The sequence below is a fragment of the Nelumbo nucifera genome, chromosome 1, assembly GCF_055504915.1.
Source record: "Nelumbo nucifera cultivar China Antique chromosome 1, China Antique-T2T, whole genome shotgun sequence".
In the NCBI taxonomy this organism is placed as follows: domain Eukaryota; kingdom Viridiplantae; phylum Streptophyta; class Magnoliopsida; order Proteales; family Nelumbonaceae; genus Nelumbo; species Nelumbo nucifera.
The window spans coordinates 172,965,500-172,987,082 of record NC_142649.1 but is presented as its reverse complement, the minus strand read 5'-3'; positions in this window follow the sequence as shown (position 1 = coordinate 172,987,082).

Here is a 21,583-nt window from a genome sequence, read left to right as displayed (position 1 = left end):
CTCTACTCACACTTACCGCATGACATCACATCCCCATACAGGAAACATCTCTTGTGGGTGGGGATGTGATGTTCCCAATTCACAGCCGTAGTATTTTGTAGATACTAGATAGGCGATCCAGAATGAAAGAGAGTAGCTTGTTTCAAATGATGTTTTCCCATATCAAGCTGCTCCTGTTTATTATTACATGTAGCCGTCAATATCTTTTTAATTTTATTTCTTTTTTGGTAATACACCAATTCCTCCGTATATTTGCCTTAGTTTGATTTTGAAATCCCTTAGGAATTTGGTTGACTGACAGGTTTATAATAATAATATAAGAAAAGTTTGTGTTTGTTTGGAACTAAATCCGTCAAAGGGTTTGAGTCAGTAGGATAGGGTGGTTTCAGTCCCGAACCAATTATTAATGGGGACAAAATCGTAGACCCAAAACCGCCTCAATCAATAACACACCGGGTCTGACCCGATAGATTCAATTATACTGAAAATTATATTTATTTTTTATTTAATTAATAACTTAAAACTAAAATTTTGATAATATAATATCAATAAAAATGATAAACTGTTAAATCACTTATATGTTAATAATTTGAAGATTTTTAACCGATATTGTCTTATATGTTGTTTATCAAATTTATCATTTCAAATATAAAATATGATAAAAATTATAAAAATAATTAAAAAACTTATATATATATATATAATAAAATAATTGGTTTGAGAGTATTCAAGACGGACAATAACTGAAATCTATCCAATTAAAATCATGGAATTAGAACTAACATAATCAAATTGATTCGATTCAGACAATCGGATACAACCGGGCCAACCAAATTATTAGCCATGACAAAATAATGAAGCAAAACCAATTTAATCGGTTCAATTCGATCAGTTGGAGCAGTAACTGACTCGTTGACAACCCTATGAGAAATGTATATCATCAAAACTAAAATCCTACGGCGTTTGCCATTAAATAGTCTTTAACCTTCACAGAAATGGGAGAAGTTGGCATTCAACCTTCAGCGAAAGAAGAATGGGAGAAGTGAAATGAGAAATCTAGAGATACATGATGCATGAGTTCCAAAAAGCTCATGGCTGGCCCCATAGAGTCACCACCCATTTTTGTTTTAGAGGAAATCGGTCCTCCTTTCATGTTAAACCATTCATATTTTTTGACAAGGAGGGACTCCATTCATTCACCAGCCTAGAAACAGGAATTCAAGAATTCTTTGAAGAAGGAGAGGGAAGGGGTTAGGCACCCCTCTCCTTAGTTGCAAACACAACCCAGTTTGAGGTCTATCTAGGCTTATAAGAAAAAAAAAAAAAAAAAAACTAGATTTACTTAGTCAACAAGCAGTATTAGAATACAAAAAAGGGTTGAAGAACCGTAAAGTTCATGGAAAACAATTTCTTCAAAAAATGTCAACCATGGTTTAATGGGGATGTTTTCAGGGAGTTGGTATTGAATTTGCCAAATTCCTCACCTCTCTTCCTTAAGTACCATGACTGATAAAACTAAAAAATCCTACCGAACCTTAAATTCCTTCAACCTTACCACAACAATAAGCCAAAACAAAAACTTAGAAATCAAATAAAATTACTAAAAATCAAGCCAAAATATTGACAAGGTGAGTTGAGAGGCCTACCTCTCCAGTGTAGCCTTAACAGACAATTTTCAACAGCTATGACGGGCTCTGAAATGCATATTGAGGGTAATCGTCATTGGTGGTTCAATTCCAAACGTTCTTGGATGCTAAGAAACATATATTTTAGAGTATCCTAGACTTAGGTATGTGTTAGGAACGAGATAGGGAGAGATTAAGTGATTTGGACACCTTTCAAAACCCTAGGGTTCCCATTTATATGGGGTTTGGATATGTTTTCACTCAAGGCCGAGTTTCTTTGAATCGTGGATGCTCTTTCTCTGTTTTTTCTTCAACAATGTGCTATTTGTAGAAGATAGAAGGCAAACAACATCTACAACTTCTTCTCCACACATCCAAGGCTTTATAGGGCTTTCTCTATGTGTGAAATCTCAAAGATTTTGCTTGTAGAAGCTTCCAATCATCAATTTTCAGTGTTTCCCCATGAAAGATTGAAGAGATTTTGGGTTTTTTGGCCCCCCAACGAGGTGGTTTTCATGTCTATCATTGAAGGGCTTGAATTATACATTCTAGTGGTAGAAAACATAAATTAAAGATGGCCTTTATGTAACTTCATAGGTCTAAGAAGGGTTATTTTGGGGTTTTGGGGTTTATTTCGCCTGTTAGGAGCATGCTGATTGGTCCAAATATTTAGAGGGGCTTATGAAGGGATGACATCAGCCACCACCTCCTTAAAACCATAGATAAGGCCAACTAAGAGTGATTTAATCTAGAGCACTAAAATAAAATATTTTTAGTTTAACGATCAAATAGAGGAGTTAAGCTGTAAAAATTGATGTACTGGGGTTTATCAGGTATTTGAACATGGTGGTGAGGTCCGATTGATCAAATAAATTTGGAATGATGGAGATCCATGGCATAATGTGCTCTAATCAATAAAATTTGCTAAAATAAAATCTTAGGTTGATGGTGGGTCAAATGAGGAAATCTTAAGACGAAATTTGATAGGTAGACATTATTAAACATATTGGATTTGATGGAAAATATGGATCTTTGATCAGAGGTGTGGATTAGAAGATTTATCTCAGATTAAGGTTTCAACTTGGAATCTTGCTAGTTTCAAAAGGAAATGAGGGAATTTACTGTTGAAATTAAATGGTGGGTTAATTTAGGGTTTTGGAATTACTGAGAGGGGTTTGATCATCAATATTATAACTCTTGGTGTGGTTGGAATATTTGTCAATGGGATGATCAATTGTAGAGATTTTGAGTTGAAATGTAAATTAAGTTGTTGATCATATGAGGAGTTTAGATTTGGTCTTTGTGGTTTATAGTTTATATGATTGATTGTTGTGATTTTAGGATGGGATTTGGTAGTTGATGCACCTCAATGATTTTAGAGTTTAGGAGCGAGAACAAAGACGTAAGGTGAATGATTGAGCAAAAATTGGGTGTTGACAGCTACCCCTCTTTGTTGGAGGTGGTGGGCCGGGGCCACTGATCAACAAAGAAAAAAAAGAAGCACATAGGGATTTTTGTGAGGGTTAGGGAAGGAAAGGAAAGGAAAAAAAAATGTTGTTGGAACTACTTAGTGAAGGCCATAATTGATTCAATGTCTCTCACCTAGAATATGTTCTAAAATCCCAAGCCTTTGAAAGGAAATTATAACAAGTGCTCGAGAAAACAAAGTGGTGCCATCCGACCTTAGATAAGATTGGTTTATTTTGACTATTTATAACATCAGACCTTAGATAAGTTAGATTGATTAATTGATTTGATCATTTTAAGGTTTGATATTCGACCATTTGATGGATATTAGATGAATACCTAACGATTTTGATGTGATTTATGGTTATTTCGATAAATTTTACCTTTATTGATAAATTTGATCTTTTTTTTATATACACCCCTTGAATGTTTGATGTTTGATATATGATAACTTTGATGATTATATTATTTGACAAGAGTTAGTACTCAATAAACACATATTTTTTATGATGTTAAGGCAGGATGCCTAATGAAGTAGATGAACTTTGATACAAGGAGGAGAAGTGAAGATTCTACTAAACAAATGATGAAATTATGGCTGACTCTGCCCTTTTATAAGCCTTTAAGGCATGACCGTTAGTAATTATCAGACTTGAAAGTCCAATCAGATCACTTAAGGGTCTTATTAAAAGATTTTTGAAGCGAAGTGGACTTTGCTCTTCTGTGGAGGGAAACACATAGGAAGGGCTCTTTGTAACTTTTGCCAAAGGGGACTTCTTAGTTAAGTAAACTTTATCTTTATTTTTTTTTGTTTATTTTTATTTTATCTTCTTTTCCTTTTCCTTCATCTCCTATCTCTCTATCTTATTTTTTTTATTATTTCTTCTTATTTTCTCTCTTTTTTTTTTCTCTTTTTCGAGTTCTAGGAGAAAAGTGAGAGCTTATATAGTTACTACCCTAAAGGATTACTAACATCCTTCAAGGTACAAAGAAAGGTTATAGCAAAGTTATTGACGGTCTTACAAGTGACTTATTTGGAGAATATAGAAAATCGGCCAAGGATGGCCTCCCTTCATTATATTAACAAATAAAGGTTACATAGAGCGTATTACAATTTAAGCATAATATTTTTTTTACTTTTTTTTTTGAAAGGTAAATGTTGTATTAATGAGGAGAAAGAAGTACAAAGTCCTCTACTCTAAGTATCCCATTTTGATAATCATTAAATACAAAAGACGATAAAGAGTGAGATTTAGCTATTTGGGACACCTTATGAGTTGGATTGTTAAAGTTCCTATTTACAAAACAGAAATCAACTTTAGAAGAGTTCAAAATTAAGTTCCTAGTCCTAGACAAAAGTTCCTATTTGGGAAACCTTATTACTTGTTGGGCATCCGAACATATAAAAACTTCTTCAAAATTCTAGTATTGAAGCTCCAGTAAAGCCTGTATAATCACAAATAGTTCAGCTTGGAAAATAGAGGTGACTTGATTAGTTCAACCTCCAATAATTTTTAAGTAGTTCTTCATCATCCATTCTAGCTTTACTTGATCTAGCTTACTAGCTCTAGGAGGTCTTCATTATCCATTATACCAAGAATTAGTGCTCTTCCAAATAATTTTCTTTTAACAATGTAAGGACCTTCATAAGTAGGGGTAAATTTGCCCCTAGTCAGTTATGATTTGGGATGGTCCTTCTCAGCACTAAATCTCCAAGTTGCACATTTCGAGGACATACCCTCTTAGTAAAGGAACATGCCATTCTCCTTTGATAGGCTTGAGTATAGGTCATGGATCTCAGTCGTGCTTCATCTAAAAATGCTTATTGTTCATAACGTGTTTGGATCCAATCTGTCTCTGGGATCTTTGATTCTAGTATGACACGCAATGACAATATTTTAACTTATGCTGGTAGAATTGCTTCCATGCCATACACCAAAGAATATGGTGTTGCCCCAATTGATGTTCTAACTAACGTACAGTAGGCCAATAGGGCATATGGTAACATGTCCTGCCAAGACTTGTAAGTAAGAGACATTTTCTTCAGAATATTTTCAATGTTTTTGTTTGTAGTCTCTATAACTCCATTCATTTGTGGATGATAAGGGAATGAGTGCAATTGTTTAATATTGAATTGCTTGCAAAGAGCTATGACTTCCTTTCCAATGAAATTCCTTCCATTTTCTAAGATAATTTCATGTGGTGCTCCATACATTGCAATAATATTATTTTTGATGAATTGAATAGACTTGTTCATTATAGGTTGGGTTATGGACATTGCCTCCACCCACTTAGTGAAGTAATCAATAGCTACTATAATGAATTTGTGCCCATTTTCTACAAGTTCTAGAGGACCAACCATGTCTATCCCCCATACTAAAAAGGGTCAAGGTGTCATGAAGCAATATAACTCGGAAGGTGGTGCATTGATCTTCCGATCAAATACTTAACATGCATGGCATTTTTTAACATGTCAACAACAATCTTCATCCATTGTCATCCAATAGAATCCCATACGAAGCAACTTATTTTCTAGCATGTGCCCATTCATATGTGGTCCATATATGCCACCATGTACTTCTTCAATCTTCTTTTGTGATTTTACATCATCCAAACACCTTAACCATAACAAGCTAGGGGATTTTTTTGGCACAACACCACCCTAATATAATGAATTGTCCTGCTAGTCTAGTTATTGCTCATTTTTCCTTCAGATATACTCCTTATAGGAATTCTTGATGCTCCAACAAATTTTGAATGTCATAAAACCATGGCTTGTCATCTGATTCTTCTTTCTCAAGTATGATTGAATGTACACTGCTCATATAAGCAGGCTTTCTTTATTGATGTAGACTAATAGGCTATATTGACATATTAGGGGGCATTCTAGTTGTCATTCCTAGAGAGGCTAGAGAGTCAGCAAACTTGTTGTCCTCTCAAGGCAAATAGTTAAAAGAAATGTTCTTGAATCTGTTGATTAATTCCCTGAGACAATTGTGATATAATTTTAGTCATTCATCTCGTACTTCCAAATAACCCTTGGCTTAACTAATAATTAATAAAGAATCTCCAAATACCTCAAGATCATTAATGTCCCAGTTGAGTGCCATTTGGACTAATCGTAAGCATGCTTTCCATTCGTACGTGTTATTGGTATTAAAGAAATCTAGGCAAACAACCAGGGGGTAATGAGTTCCTTGGGGATCCACAAGAATTAGACCAACTCCCCATCCATTTTGGTTTGAAGCCCAAAAAAAGCCTTCCATCTACTTCCTAATCTAACTAATATCACAAGTATAGATTCATCTGGAATATCCACTTGTATTGATTCATAGTCTAATGTAGTTGTAAGCCAAATGGTCTGCAATGGCTTGCCTTTTGATTGCCTTTTGTATTATATACTTAATGTTGTACTTAGAGATGAGCATGATCCATCATGAGATTCTACTAGTGACTACTGGTCTTTCGAATAAATACTTGATTGGATCCATTCTAGATATAAGCAACACGGAATAAGCCAAAAAATAATGGCATAGCTTCTGGAAAGCCCAAACGAGGGCTAGGCATTTTTTTCTAGCATGGTATACCTTGTTTCATAGTTACAAAATTTTCGGCTCAAGTAGTAAATTGCCCTTTCCTTTCTTCCTGTCTCATTGTGGTGCCAAATCTACACCCTACCGAGTTCTCCATCAATGACAAATACATAAGCAATGGTCTTCTAGGCCTTGGGAGAACCAAGAATGGTGGATTCGTTAAATATTTCTTAATTTTGTCAAATGTCGCTTGGCAATTCTAAGTCCATATATCATCAGGGTATTCTTATTGAGCAACTTGAAAAGCGGCTCGCATATTGGTTTGAGTTGTACTATGAACCTTCAAACATACTATAACCTTCCTAGGAAACTTCTTACCTCTTTTTCCGTTTGAGGAGGTAGCATGTCCACAATTGCTTGATTTTGGTCAGGTTTGTCTCAATTCCCCTACGACTAACAATAAATCCTAGTAACTTCCCTGAAAAAGTCCCAAATACACATTTTTGTGGATTTAGTCTCAAGCGAAATTGTCTAAGCCTCTCAAAAAGCTTCTTAAGGTCCTTTAAATGATCCTTTGGTTTTTTTGAACTTGGCAATCATATCATCCACCTATACTTCCATTTCCTTGTGAATCATATCATGAAACAATGAAGTCATGGCCCTTTGATATGTTGCCCCAACATTTTTTGTCCAAACAACATAACCTTAGAATAGAAAGTTCCCCAAGGCATTATAAATGTTGTATTGTCCTTATCCTCCTCTATCATCTTTATTTTACCATGAAAACACATTCATAAATGAAAACATTTCATGACTTGCAGTGTCATCTACTTGTATATCAATGTTTGGCAATGGGAAGTCATCCTTAGGACTGACTATATTTAAATCTTGAAAGTCTACACACATTCCGAATTTTCCATCCTTTTTGGGTACTAGAACAATGTTAGCTAACCATTCAAGGTAAGTTGTTACTTCTAGGAATCCTACTTCAAATTGTTTTTTTTTACTTCCTCCTAAATTTGTAAGGACCACTTCGGATGGAGCTTCTTGAGCTTTTGTTTTATCAGTTTTACATTAGGATATGTAGCAGTCTTATGCATCACCAAGTTCATGTCCAATCCTGGCATGTCCTTGTATAACCATGCAAACATGTCTCGAAATTCACTCAACAATTTGATCATAACACCTTTTTTTCATGCTTAGACTAATTATAGTTTTGACTATTTTTGAATCATCTCTTGTTCCAAGATTAACTTCTTCTGAATCAGCTTCTAGCCTTCCTCCCTATTGTTGTTCAATTTGATCAATAATACTCTGAGATGCCTCCTCCTCTTCCTCTTTTATCCCCATTAGAGCAAATTCCAATTCGAGATCAAAGTTAAAGAGTTGTATGACGGGATCAGGTTCATGAAAAATCAAGAAAATGAATAAGCAAAGGAAAAACTTTTACTGAAACAGTCGGACCCAAGTCATGGGACCAAGGCTGCCTAAGTACCTTTTTGAGAAGGATCAAGCCAATTGTAGTTTGTACAAAAAGACTTACATTAGATTTAAGAATTTGGATTACAAAAGGTGCTTTCAAAGTTAAAGACACATGGTAGAAAACATTAGCCCCCTTGTCATAGAATTACAATTTAACAAGCCCCAAAGGAAGAAGAAGCCTCATCACCTAAGACAGTTGGAGAGGACATCCAGTTAGAAAGAGGCTCCTTAGTATGGACAATCAATTGGGTAGGGTCTTCCATGACCTCATCATTAATTGTACAAACATCTCCATCCAAAGACTCCCAAATGGCATGATCTTCAAACTCATCGCTTACATCTAGCATTGCCCGAGAATACATTGCCATAATAGGTACCTCTACTTTGCTCCAATCAATTGGATAATAAGGTAGGTAGACCTAGTCAGCTATTTTTTCCTTCTCATTTTGAGCCACCGATGCTAAGCTACTATCCTTTTCATTATTTTCTTTTATTCAAGAAAAAATGGAGAGATGTTAGGGATATCCAGGGAAGTTTCATGGATAGTCAAGGAGGTGGGTTCAAGCTCTTGGGTCATGGTGGTTGGGTCTCTAGCTTTAATTAACTTCATTTGTGTGGAAAGAGCCACACTTTTCTTTTTTCTATACTATTGGCCAAACAAGGCATGCTTGTCAGGTTGGTAGCCTGTTCCCAACCAGGGGGGATCCCCTAACTTTAACCAGGTTAATCCTTCCTTGTTGGCTTGCCCCTAGTCCTTTGTTAGGATCAAACTTCATTTTCGCCATCATCTGGAGATGTAGTGCTAACTTCCCATGAGACTTTCTTGCTTCCTGAACCTTTTCAATTGAGTTCACTTCCTCAAATTGATATTGAAAGAACTCAACATCTTCTTCTAAATGTTGGACTGAAGGTTCAGTTGTTGGTGTTATTTGGCTATCCCCAATAACTACAATGATCTCATTGTCATGAACGAATTTTAGCCAGTGGTGGAGAGATGCTGGAACGGCTCCAACTAAGTGGAGCCAAGGTCTTCCAAGTAATAAGGTGAAAGATGCCTTGATATTGAGAACTTGAAACTGAATTTGGTAAGTCATTTTGCCAATAGTTACATTTAGTGTCACATCCCCCAAGTTTGGTCTTACTGAATTATCAAAAGCCCGAACCGCCATGGGTCTTTTTTTCATATCATGTATATTCATCCCCAGTGCATGCAATGTACTTAGTGTGCACACATTCAAGCCAAATCCATTATTTATAAGTATAGTGGGGATCCTCATTACTCTACAAATCACTATGATGTACAATGGGAGATTGTGTGAAACACCATCTATTAAAATTTCATTATTAGAGAAAGTGATTACTCGAGGGACTGGGATCATGCCAACCATATGTGCCAACTTCTTTGGTTCAATGTTTGGAAGAACATGAGCTCTTTTGAAAACTTCTATGACTTGATTCCTATAGTGTTCTAAGGATAACAATAATCCTAGTATTGAAATTTGTGCTAGAATTTTTTATTGTTGATCTACCACATTGTATCTAGACTTCTCGATAGCTATCAAAAAGTCATCATTTTCTTTTCTTTTATCTTCTTCTTTATTTTCTTTCCCTTCAGATTGTTCTCCTACCTTTGCCTTCCCTTTGTCCATGGATTTAGTTACTTCTCTAGGTGGGAGAAACCTTCCAAATCTTAGTAAAGCTACATATTCTTGGCTAGTTTGCTATGCTTGAGCCATTACTGGCTCAGTAAGATAATTCCATGGAACCTTTTTTGAATTTCCCTCATTGAGCACTAGGTAGGAGATGATGAAGGGCTTATGAGTAGGATTAGGAATGGGCGTGACTTCAGGAGTAGACGGACAAACTGAATGACAACTTAGGGGAGGTATGGAAGGAACTATGATACGAAAAGGAGGTCTAGTGTGCATACGATGTTAAAGGATGATGGTGGAAGTGATATTGATACTATGAGAGGGTCCCAATTGGAACAATCAACATTGTTGGATCCACACAGTTGGTACCTTCTTCAATGCAGTGAATATTGCTATCAAGTCCTACTCCATGTGTCAGCATGGGGTTCTGGGTGATTCCCATTGGTTGGGACTTCAACCGTTCGACTTGAAAAGTAATGAGAGCATCACCAATCAATCTCTAGATAGCATATTTAAGCTGCCAATATCTATCTATTATGTGCCTTGGACCTTGATGATAAGCACAATATGCATTTTCATCATACCCTTTTGGCTTGGGCTCTGACAGTGGCTTCCATGTTAATAACCTCAAATACCCTTCCTTAACTAAAGCTATCAATAACTGGGAGTGGGGGTATGAGTAAACTTTGTCCTCCTCTCTTTCTGAGCACTGACATTCTGGTTAATTGACATGGATGATGGTTGAGTTTATGGTGGTTGGAAAGGTTATAGAGTCATTGGCACTTGATGAGATGATTGGGGTGTTGGGTCCTCTTGTGTAAATGGTTGTTATGTTGGTAGGACCTTAGGTGGGGTGGAGTGGAAGGAAGGCATAAAAAATAGGAGTCATGGGCTATTAGTGTTTGGGTAAATAGTTGCTACATAGTTGAGTGGAACTTGGCGATAATATGGTACAGTTGAAATGGCTTGCACCTTATTTTCTGATTTCTTTTTGACAGGAGGTCACTTCACTATGGCACCAGTTGATTGAGATGGACCAACATCTATGGGTACTAAGGCATTAAGCCTTCCTTGTTTGATAGCTAGAGGTGTCAATTGGACGGATTTGGTCCAACCTGATCTAGTCCAATGTGAGTCCACTTATAAATGGACTGGATCCAATCTAGTCCATATCCAATACAAACCAAATCCAATCCAATCCATTAAAATGTAAATGGATTGGATTGGATCCAATGTGAGTCCACGTAAAAATACTTTTCATAAAATTACTTTTATAAAAGTGTTTTTATAAAAATGTTTTCGTAAAAGTACTTTCATAAAAGTGATTTTATGTTATTTTCATTTTTGATTGATTTCAAATTGGACAAGGGTTTGGCCTCATGATCGAATTATTGGAAATTTGGTTTAGGTCTAATTCAAATCAATAAGAATATGGACCAATTTATTTTGGATTGGCCCAATCCAATAATTATAATGGATCACCGAAACCTGATTTGATAGGGCTTGGATCGGATTGGATCCAAACCAAAACTGGTCAATTGACACCCCTATTGATAGCTTCCTCAATTCTAGTGGCCCCCCTAACTACATCGTTGAAATCATTGAGAGGTTGACTAATTAGCATTGTGTAGTAAGGGTGCCTAAGTGTTTTAATAAAAGATCTTATCTCTTATTTAGGAATTGGATACTCCAATTTTGTTATCTCTCTTCATCAGTAAGCATATTCAAAAAAGTTTTCCCCTTCCTTTTGTGTCATTGTTTCTAGGTCAACTCTGTTTGGAACTAATTCCATATTAAAAGAAGAATGACCAAGGAGGGCCTTAGTTACCTCTTTCCATGACTTCTTTTTAGCAGGGTCGAACATTGCAAACCACATATGAGCATCTCCTATTAAACTTTTTTGAAACATCTGTATGAGAAGTTTTTCATCTGACCCATACTGAAACATGTCTCTACAAAAAATTTTGAGATGGGGTTGAGGGCATCTGATGCGGCACGATCCGGGCACTCCTAGCTGGCTACTAATTGGCTCCTTGTTGGCAACGAACGACACCTGAGAAGATAGAAAGAAGGATTCCCGGGGATTTACCTGGTGGGAATACTTCAAAGCTTAAGTCAGAACGTTGGGGAAGGAGAAAAAAGAGAGTGCGAAAGCTAAGAGTGTAGGTTGCGCTTTATCACTGTGCTTGAGAGGTTAGCTCGCGAGCAAGTAAAGACTCTGGTTGAGGATATGAGAGTGCGGAAGTATTCAAAAATCTGAGAGAGAGCCTTTCTCCTTTGCCTCAGGGGCTTTTATAGGGGAGTTAATGTCAAATCGGGTGTACCCGCCACTGGGCCCCTGCCGCAGCCGTTACCTACCAGGGCTGTGCAGGTGATCGTTGCAACGTTCCTCTTGCTCGAATAAGTGACACGTCTTAAAAGGGGGAGCACGCCTCCGCCTGCTGAGAGACGTGGGTGCAGACTGTCGAAAGGACAGGGACTGCCCCGTCAGTCAAGAGATGTGGCGCAGTCCAATTGGTACGGTCTGTCAGACGGAAGGTTCCTGAGAAATGTTTGCGTTGCTCACTCGTGAGCTACTTTGTAGCGAACTTAGGGATACTTCAGGGTTACCCTTATTAGAGTTGGTCTCTTGGGATGACTTATCTGCTTAGGTGCTGGAGCGAGCTGGCTTCCCTAGCTCCCGAGCTGAAGTAGCCTCGGAATATCCCCTTCGAGGTAGCTCGGGGAACCCAGAGCTCGTGTTGTAGCGAGCTCCCCCTTTAGCGAGCTATGATATAGTGAGCTACTCTATAGGCTCGTTACTTAGTCGTTGCCAGGCTATGATGTTAAGTTGTTGCTCGCGCTGAGTCAGATCCACAAGTCATCATTTCATAGGTCGGGTCAAATCATCCTCCATCAGCATCCTTTCCTGTTATATTTTATTAGTTATGGCATCTTAAACTTATCTAGGAGTCTTGCATCAGGATATAAGCACAACTCTTTGAAATTTGTGGTGCCCACATTATGAACTCCTTTTAGCTTTGGAATTTCCTCTTTCATTTTTTCCATCTCTTCCTTCATAGGATCAATTACAGGCAACACTAGCCTAGGTGGCAATTGGATTGAGCTATTCGAGGATCCTCTTCCTCAAAGTCATCCACTTGGGTGGCCATCGGTGCTTGAGTAGGATTAGTGAAGATAGGTGGTACTAGCCTTGGAGTTTGGGGGCAACACTAGCTATAAAAACAAATGGTGTTGGGTTTTCGGTGGTGATTGTTTGATTGAAGTTGGGTGCTTAAGAGGTAGGAGGGATGGTAGCTTGTGGATTGGGATGGTTCCTTTTAGCAAGCAATGATTCCATTTTTTTCAATCTTTCTTGAAGATGAAGAAATTCACTATAAGGAACAATAACCGACATGGTGGATTCTGACCCCTATGTGGTAGCAATGGTTGGTTGTCCTCCAATTTGGGCTTCAGTATGCCCATCCTCTTGTGCCATGATGTGGGCAAGGGTACGGGTCACTACTCTACGGTTCCTCATTTTGACTTGATTGATGATCCTGAAACATGCAGCAGGGGTTGAGATTTGATATAATGCAAGAAAAAAGAAGTGTTGAATTGATACTTTTTGATAGGTTTGATTTGAAGCATCACCTTTGTACTTGATTTGGATATGTTTAAATATTATTAGTTGATTGGGTTCTTAACCATATTTTGAGAGTTTTAGGCTTGACAAAGTTTGAATGCTTGATATTTTATAAGCTTTACTTTCTCTTTTTGTTTAAATGCATTTGACAGGATTGCCAATTTAGGCAAGTTTTAAAGCAATAATGGCCAAAAAATTTCATTGATTTGATCATTTAGTATAAAAAACACTTTCAAGAACCAAGTGCAAAAAAAAATGAAGAACACTCAAAACCCTCAATTAGGGGGATCTCAATGCCATAGTTAGTCAAGGTGGCCCCTAAAGTTGCAATACGATGATACACTTGATTTGTATACCCCTCCACATGATTTACAAAGTCATTGTATTGGTTGTTGATTCAGGCTATCTCATTTTTTGATTGTTGTAATGCTTCTTGAGTTTCCTTGAGTTGATACTCTAGTCTATGTTTCTCCTGGATAACCTCTTCTAGTCGTGTAATGACTTCATAATGATTTGCTTGTGCTTCACATATCTTTTTTCGTTGATGTTCTATTTTTTATTTTACCTTGCCTATGTCATCATACAATTTCCTTTTCTTATACTCCATTACTCGTTGTTGTTTAATTGCCTTCCTTAACTTCTTTCTCATAGAGTCATTGTGTCTTCCTATCTTCACCTCTTGCTCTTTATTAATCCTATTTTGGACATGTAGCTCAAGAGCTACTTGTAAATATGGATCATCTAAGGAGTGTTTAAGAGATTCTCTTGATATATAATACCTTGCAAGGGGGCTCTAACTGGCATAGGGATTTCTAGAAGTGGAGCTAAGAGTGAAGGAAAATCTTGGCTGCATGCCCATTCCTAATACATATTATCACACAATGGTTTTGTGGTATGCAATAGAGTAGAGAATTCTCTCTTGCTAGAGGCCAACCCAATGTTCTTTAAATCATCATTCCATGGCCCCACAATATTTTATGAAATTAATCATGTCCCCTTTGATGTTATTAATAGTGGGGATGAATTTCCAAAAGCCTAATTGTCTTAGAACTCTTATTAGAACATGTGGAGAGGATTCGTAAAGTCCTGCTAAGACCATGTTGTGTTAGTGTTCTACAACTAATCAGGGTTGATTACAACCCTTTTGTATAGAAATCTCGATCTTCCACTCGATCTCAATTTCTTTTTATCCATTACATCTTTGCATAATATTCTCTTTTAATTTAATAAGCTGATTGAGGCTCGGTACGTAAGATGTCCTTCACTTGGTATGAAGGTCAAGGGGTCATATGCTTCATAGTCATAATGACCAAAGAAGGAAAGTGTTGAATCAACCATAGTTGTAGAACTTGTAAAGAACCTTGAAATGGCCATACCGATTGGTATGTAACATGGTTAATCCTCTCAAGATTTTTGCCAAAATCATTGGAACCGAAGTTACTAATGAAGTTCCTTTGATTTGTTGAAGTACTGACACCAATCGTGCATAGATCCTTTTACAATCTTATGGAAAGAGTAGGTGTCCCACAATTTCCATGAAGATAACGTTTTTCTGTCCTTCCTTATCTTTGGTAGGGTTATCAAGCCTAAGAGTAGAGATGGCAATTTTCCTTATCTTTGAGGTCCCCACCTTGCCCCGACCTCGATTATATATATATATATTTAAATATTATTTATATTAAATGTATATTATATTATATATATATATATATATCAAAACATTATTTATAATTTAAAAATTTTTATTTATTTTTCAAAAAAAATACTATTATCTAAAAAAAATTCAGGGATTCAGGTCCCTGCGGGGAACCCATCCTCATCGGGATCGAGGATGGAGGACAAATTTTATCCCTAGCAGGAATCAAGGACGGAGATGGGGGTTAATGTATTCAATTATAATAGAAAAAGGAATTTATAAATAATAGTATTTGCATTCCTACCTAAGAATCTAAATGCAAATACTATATCAAATACTATTAATGCATTCAATACTATTAGACTCTTGAATTCATCATTCAATGCATTAACAAAAAAAGGAAACTAGTTTCATCAAGTTGAAATTGAATGCAAATAGCATATAAAAGGAATTGATTTTTTAAAATCAAACATGAATTTTTCAATAATGGCTAAGATTAAGGAATTGTCGTAATGAAACTTGATTTTCTGCTCACAAGTTTGCCAAAAGCCAACCTATGTCTATAATTTAGTCCTACTTAAGGACTAACTTCCTTGTCAACAAGCCTAATCAGCTAAAATGTGACCTATGTCTATAATTTAATCCTTAAAGTGAAACAATGAGAAAAATGCAGATCTATATGGCTAAGATTGTAATGCAATTTAGATTCCTAAATTCCCTCAAATAATGCAAAAAAAAAAAGATGAGGATAATGTATTAATGTATTTTGAATTTGAAATAGTGGGAAGATGTGAATCTTTACAGCTGAGATGATAATGCAATTCAGGTCCCTAAATCTCATCAAATAATACAAACAAAATGCATAATTATGAGAATAATGTATTGCTATATTTTAGTTTGAAATAGTGAGAAGATGCAAATCTTTATGGATGATATGGTAATGCAATTTAGGTCCCTAAATCTCATCAAATAATGCAAACAAAAAGCAAAATTATGAGGATAATGTATTGCTGTATTTTTAGTTTGGAAATAGTGAGAAGATGAAAATCTTTGTGGTTGATATGATAATGCAATAAAAGTCCTTGAATTAGACCAAGTAATGTAGGAAAAAAGTGCAGAGCTCTAAGCCTAATGTGCTGTTATAACTTAACCACTTAAGATATGCTTGAAATGATGAATGTGAAGTGAAAGTGCAATGAGGTGTTCCAAGTTTGAAATCCCACTCTATCTTTTCCTTCATAAATGAATTTCTATGGCCACATACACAAGGATAATCAATTATTTCAATCTTAACAATGGATCACTCACATTTTCTCAAACTTTTATTCTGAAATAAGCCACTAAGTGTGTTCAGAAATTAGGTATGCAAAAGTGAAATACAAGCTATGTTCATAAATTAGGAAATCCTTTTCACATTCAGACTTAGGTATGCAAAATTTTCCTTAGAATCCCTAAGGTCTGCAATTTTTTTGAAATCCCAAAATACGGATCTGAATTATTTTTTTCTTGACAAGTCAAAATAGAAATTGCAATTTAGAAAAAAAAATGCTTAAAGTTCACAGCCATGAACTGGAATCATTGTTCAATTTGGCAAACTAAAAGTGCATGAGACATTCCCTTAAACATTGAGGGGGGAAGAGTCATAACTTGGAGCCACTGAAAACTGAAAAATCGGCGATACATTCTAGGATTGCAAATACATGAAGTGAGGTATGGTCCTAGAATCTAAAATTAATAGTAGGTTAAAACATATATTTAAGAGCTGGAATTAAAAACACAAGTGATGAAACTTGACTTTTAACCACAGAGATCAAAGATGGTTATATATTGTGATTAGTGTTATGTGAGCCCAATACATTAACTTTAAAACTGAAATCAAAGCTTGTAGCATACGTTTAGCAAAAAGGAAAAAAAAAGAAAAAATCATGGTGGCTTGAAACATCAATCTAAAAAATTGAGATTATAGATGTTGGACAAACTTTGATACAAGAAAAGCAAGAGCTTGAAATATAGCTGGGGTTAGAGATGAGTTGAAATATCTACTTAAAATCTAAACTTACAATTACAGACATAGAGAGGTGGAACATGGACAAAAAAGGATAAATTAAAAGAAAATAGACAAGCACATAAAAAATTTCAAAAAGCAATTTTAAGTTATAAGAATTAAGAATAAACACAGGGTTTCAAGCATGGCCTTACAAATTGATAATAGAGAATAAAATTACATCGAAGCATGTGGGCTAAAACCAAAAAGGATAGAAATTGGTTGAAACATAAATTGAAATGGGTTGAATCTAGATCCAAAAATTAATGTCCAAGTTGGCTAGCTAACACTAAGACTAGAAGCATAGGGACCGAAATACTGTGAGCTAGAAAACATACATGCACACCATCTACATCTATTGTTTACTTTCTTTGAAAACCAAAATCTAAGTATGTCTATAATGTATTTTCCTTTGGAAGATAAAACATTGATATGTAATTTAGAACCTTATTTCAAAACCCAAATTAAGACTTGTAACCAAAACCCCAAATCTATCGTAGAATATCAAAACTTGGATGTGTTATACCCAAAACTTAAATCTGATCCAGGTTTGCACTTCCCTTCATTAGTTGAAACTAAAAAACTTAATTGCAGGTCTACAACTTGTTTACATATTCTTTTTGTAAATCAAAACATAGATTGGTAAAATTCATTGAGAATTAAACTTGAGTACAAGTATGCAATTTGCACTTGTGGGATAAAGCAAATCTGAAATAATCTCAGACCTAAACGTATATCTATGAACCTACTTACCTACAAACCAAATTCTAAGATAGCTTTAAGAAATGCAAAACATGATTTGAATCTTCAAAATCAAACTCACACTATAAATCGTTTTTGAGAAGAAAATTCAAGCTTGGACTCAGACCTACTCTGAGAAAAAAAAGAAGATATGAACTGGTGTATGCAAATTTTGGTTTTTCTTTTTCTTTTTAATTCAAACCATTACCTAGAATAATTTTAGAGGAGAATTTTCATGTCTAAACTTGGGTCCAAGCATGATTATAATTCAGAATTCTCAGACCTAAAATCAGATATACAAACCGGTTCTTTCTTAAGAAAATAAAACTCAGGTCTATATAGATCTCAAGTTCAAGAATTTAGTCCCAAATTTTGCCCCTTCATCCTTAAAACTCCGATTTTCAACTTACCAAAATTGAACTAAACTCAAGTCACCTAGAATGTACCAAATACAGGTCTAGTTTTGGGATTATAATTTGTTCTGAAACCCATCATCTAGACTTTATTTACCCCATTTTGAAAACCCCAAATCAGAACTGGTTTTAGAACTATAGCTTACTTTGCAAACCAACACGTAATCTTAATTTAAAGTTTATAATTCTCTTATATCTTTATGGAACTATTTCTTACCTGCAAACTACTTTTTAATTAAGTGTAAGATTGCATAGATGACATCAATTTCAACAATGGATCTTGAATGGCTCTTTGCAAATTTGTTTTTCACTGTTCAAAACTCCAAATAAACAACCAACTTTAAAAACAAATCTCAAACATAAAGCCAAGCCTACAACCTGTATTATTTCCTTGAAGTTCAATAACAAATTATTTTAGATTTGTAGTTTGTTTCAAAACTAAAAACCCAAACTTATTAACCACCCTATAACTTGTCTCTTTAGAAAAATGAAAACCATAGTCCTGAACCTAGTTACCCAAGTCTGAATTTCACCTTTAAACTCAAAGTTGAATGTGAGGGAAAGAGAAAGAAAAAAAAAGGCAACCTCTATGAAAACTTAAAATCAATTCTAGAAATCATGCCCACACACTTTATTTATCTTTAAAACAATATGCAAACTTAAATCCAAATCTGCAACTTAGTTTTTGTTTTAAAATTCAAAACATAAGGCCATTTGATTTAGAAAAAAAAAAAACAAAGCCAATCTTGAATGTAATCTTCTGAAAACCACAACATTGATAAATCTGTAACAAGGTTCTTTCTTTAAAAACACATATCAAATTTGAAATGGACTTCTTCATTGAAAATCCAAACTTTGGTCAATCTTGGAATGTGTTCCTTCATATGAAAATTAAAGCATAGGTGAGGTTTGACACTGTCCCTTTTAAACCAAATACAAGACCATTAAAAAAAACATAAGAACAGTCTTGAAAGTAGCTTTTAACTTTTAAGCTCCTCAAAAATCTTAATACAAAGTTGTTCTTTATTTCTCTAAAAGCTAATACAAACTTCCCTATTGGTACCCAACCCTAAAAAAAGCAATGTTATTAATTCTAGAGTGCATAAACCAGGTAACAATAGGTTTGATGATGTGTGCAATTACATTTTAATATATAAACTAGACCAAGATCTGTATTTTACCATGTTCAGCATTATATACAACTACATTATATGAAATTAATGATTAAAATTCAAACAAATCCTTCAACTCATATAGAGGTTAAGTTAAGCCATCGACAACTGTATTTGTGTCTCTACATTCCAAAAAAAAGATTATATGCATAAAGATCAAAATCCAACTCATAGTACAACTGTATTTGTGTCTCTACATTCCAAAAAAAAAGATTATATGCATAAAGATCAAAATCCAACAAGAACTATCAGATTCGTCACTCCATAGAAACCGACCATCAAAATAGAACAATAAAAGTACAAGAAATTTCTAGAATAAACAATGATATTATAGAGAAAGCAAACCTAGGCAACCCTCTAAAAGGACCCATTTCCTCTTAAACAAAAATGGGTGGTAGCTCTATTGGGCCAGCCATGAGCTTTCTAGAACTCACAGTTGGTGACTCTTTTTAGGTTAAACCATTCAGATTTGTACACAAGTAGGGGCTCAATTCTTTCACCGGCTTAGAAATAGAAATTCAAGAGTTCTTTGAATAAGGAGAGGGAAGGGGTTAGGCACCCCTCTCCTTAGTTGCAAACACAATCCAGTTTGAGGTCTATCTAGGCTTCTAAGAAAAAAAAAAACTTGATTTACTTAATCAACAAACAAAATTAGAACACAAGAAAGGGTTGAAGGAAATTAAGGTTCAGAAGGATTCTTTAGTTTTATCAGCCATGGTACTTAAGGGAGAGAGGTGAGGGGTTTGGGGAATTCAGTACCCACTCCCTGAAAATATCCCCATTAAACCATGGTTGACATTTTTTGAAGAAGTCATTTTCCATGAACTTTACAGTTCTTCAACCCTTTTTTGTGTTCTAGTCTTGTTTGTTGACTGAGTAAATATAGTTTTTTTTTTCTTATAAGCTTAGATAGACCTCAAACTGGGTTGTGTTTGCAAATAAGGAGAGGAGTGCCTAACCCCTTCCCTCTCCTTATTCAAAGAACTCTTGAATTTCTGTTTCTAGGCCGGTGAAAGAGTGGAGTCCCTACTCGTCTAAAAATCTGAATGGTTTAACTTGAAAAAAGGACCCATTTCCTCTTAAACAAGAATGGGTGGCGACTTTACTGGGCCAAGCGTGAGCTTTCTGGAGCTCACACATGATACGTAACATTAGCCATTAAAAAATGTTGGATCTTGGTGCATGGGATCCGATGTAATCCTAATGTATATTTTCCTCTCCACTTTGCTTAATTATTTGCTAAGGACGTGGGTTTTTATTTATTTATTTTTTCTTGGTGGGGTGGAACGGGGTTTTTCTATTATTAAAAAATGAAATGAAATTATCGCAGGTGATAGTGCAAAATGATTAATTGATAACCTTTCACTAGTGGCTTATATTTGGAACCCTTCATTGAGGTGGCCTACTAAAGGCTCTTTCTTTCTCGAATTGAATATTGCTTCATATATATATGCCGATTGAGAGGGGGCAAATAGTGCAACTCATATGTGAAAGTAAGGGGTGTTAAAAAAAAATCGAAAAACTGAAAAATTGGGTCGAATCGAAGAAATTAAATAAAAAAATTCAATAAACTAAATTAATCAGTTTGGTTTTAGTGGTGTTTTGTAAAAGCTGGTTCGATTTTTGGTTAACTTAAAAGAAAACTAACAGCTAATCAAATCAACCGGTGTGTATATATATTCACTATATAGTTAAATATAAATATATATTACATTTTTAGTCTATCTATAATATATTAAATAAATTATATATTTATAGTATTTATAATATAATATACATATTTATATAATTTTTATAATATATATCAAAATATATAAAAAACAAGAAAACTGAAAAAACTGAATCTGTTAAAAGTGTTGAGTTATTGCCTAAATTGAAAAACTGAATCAGTCAAAAGTGTTGAGTTATTGCCTTTCTTTTCTTGTATTTGTTTATGTATTTGGTGTTGTATTGTAGTTGTGGTGGTTAGAGTCCATCATTTTTTGTATGCTCTAAGTTGGTTTTGATGTTTATTCCTTTTTTGTATGATTGGGATCGGTTTTTTGTTTTGAATTTTCTTTTCTCTGTGTGGTTAATCGGGATTGGTTTTGTTTGTATTGGTTGTTTAGCGAGTGAGATTCTTAATTACCAAAATAAAAATACACAATTGGTTGCAATGCAAATAAATTTGCACTGATGCAAAACTATGGCAAT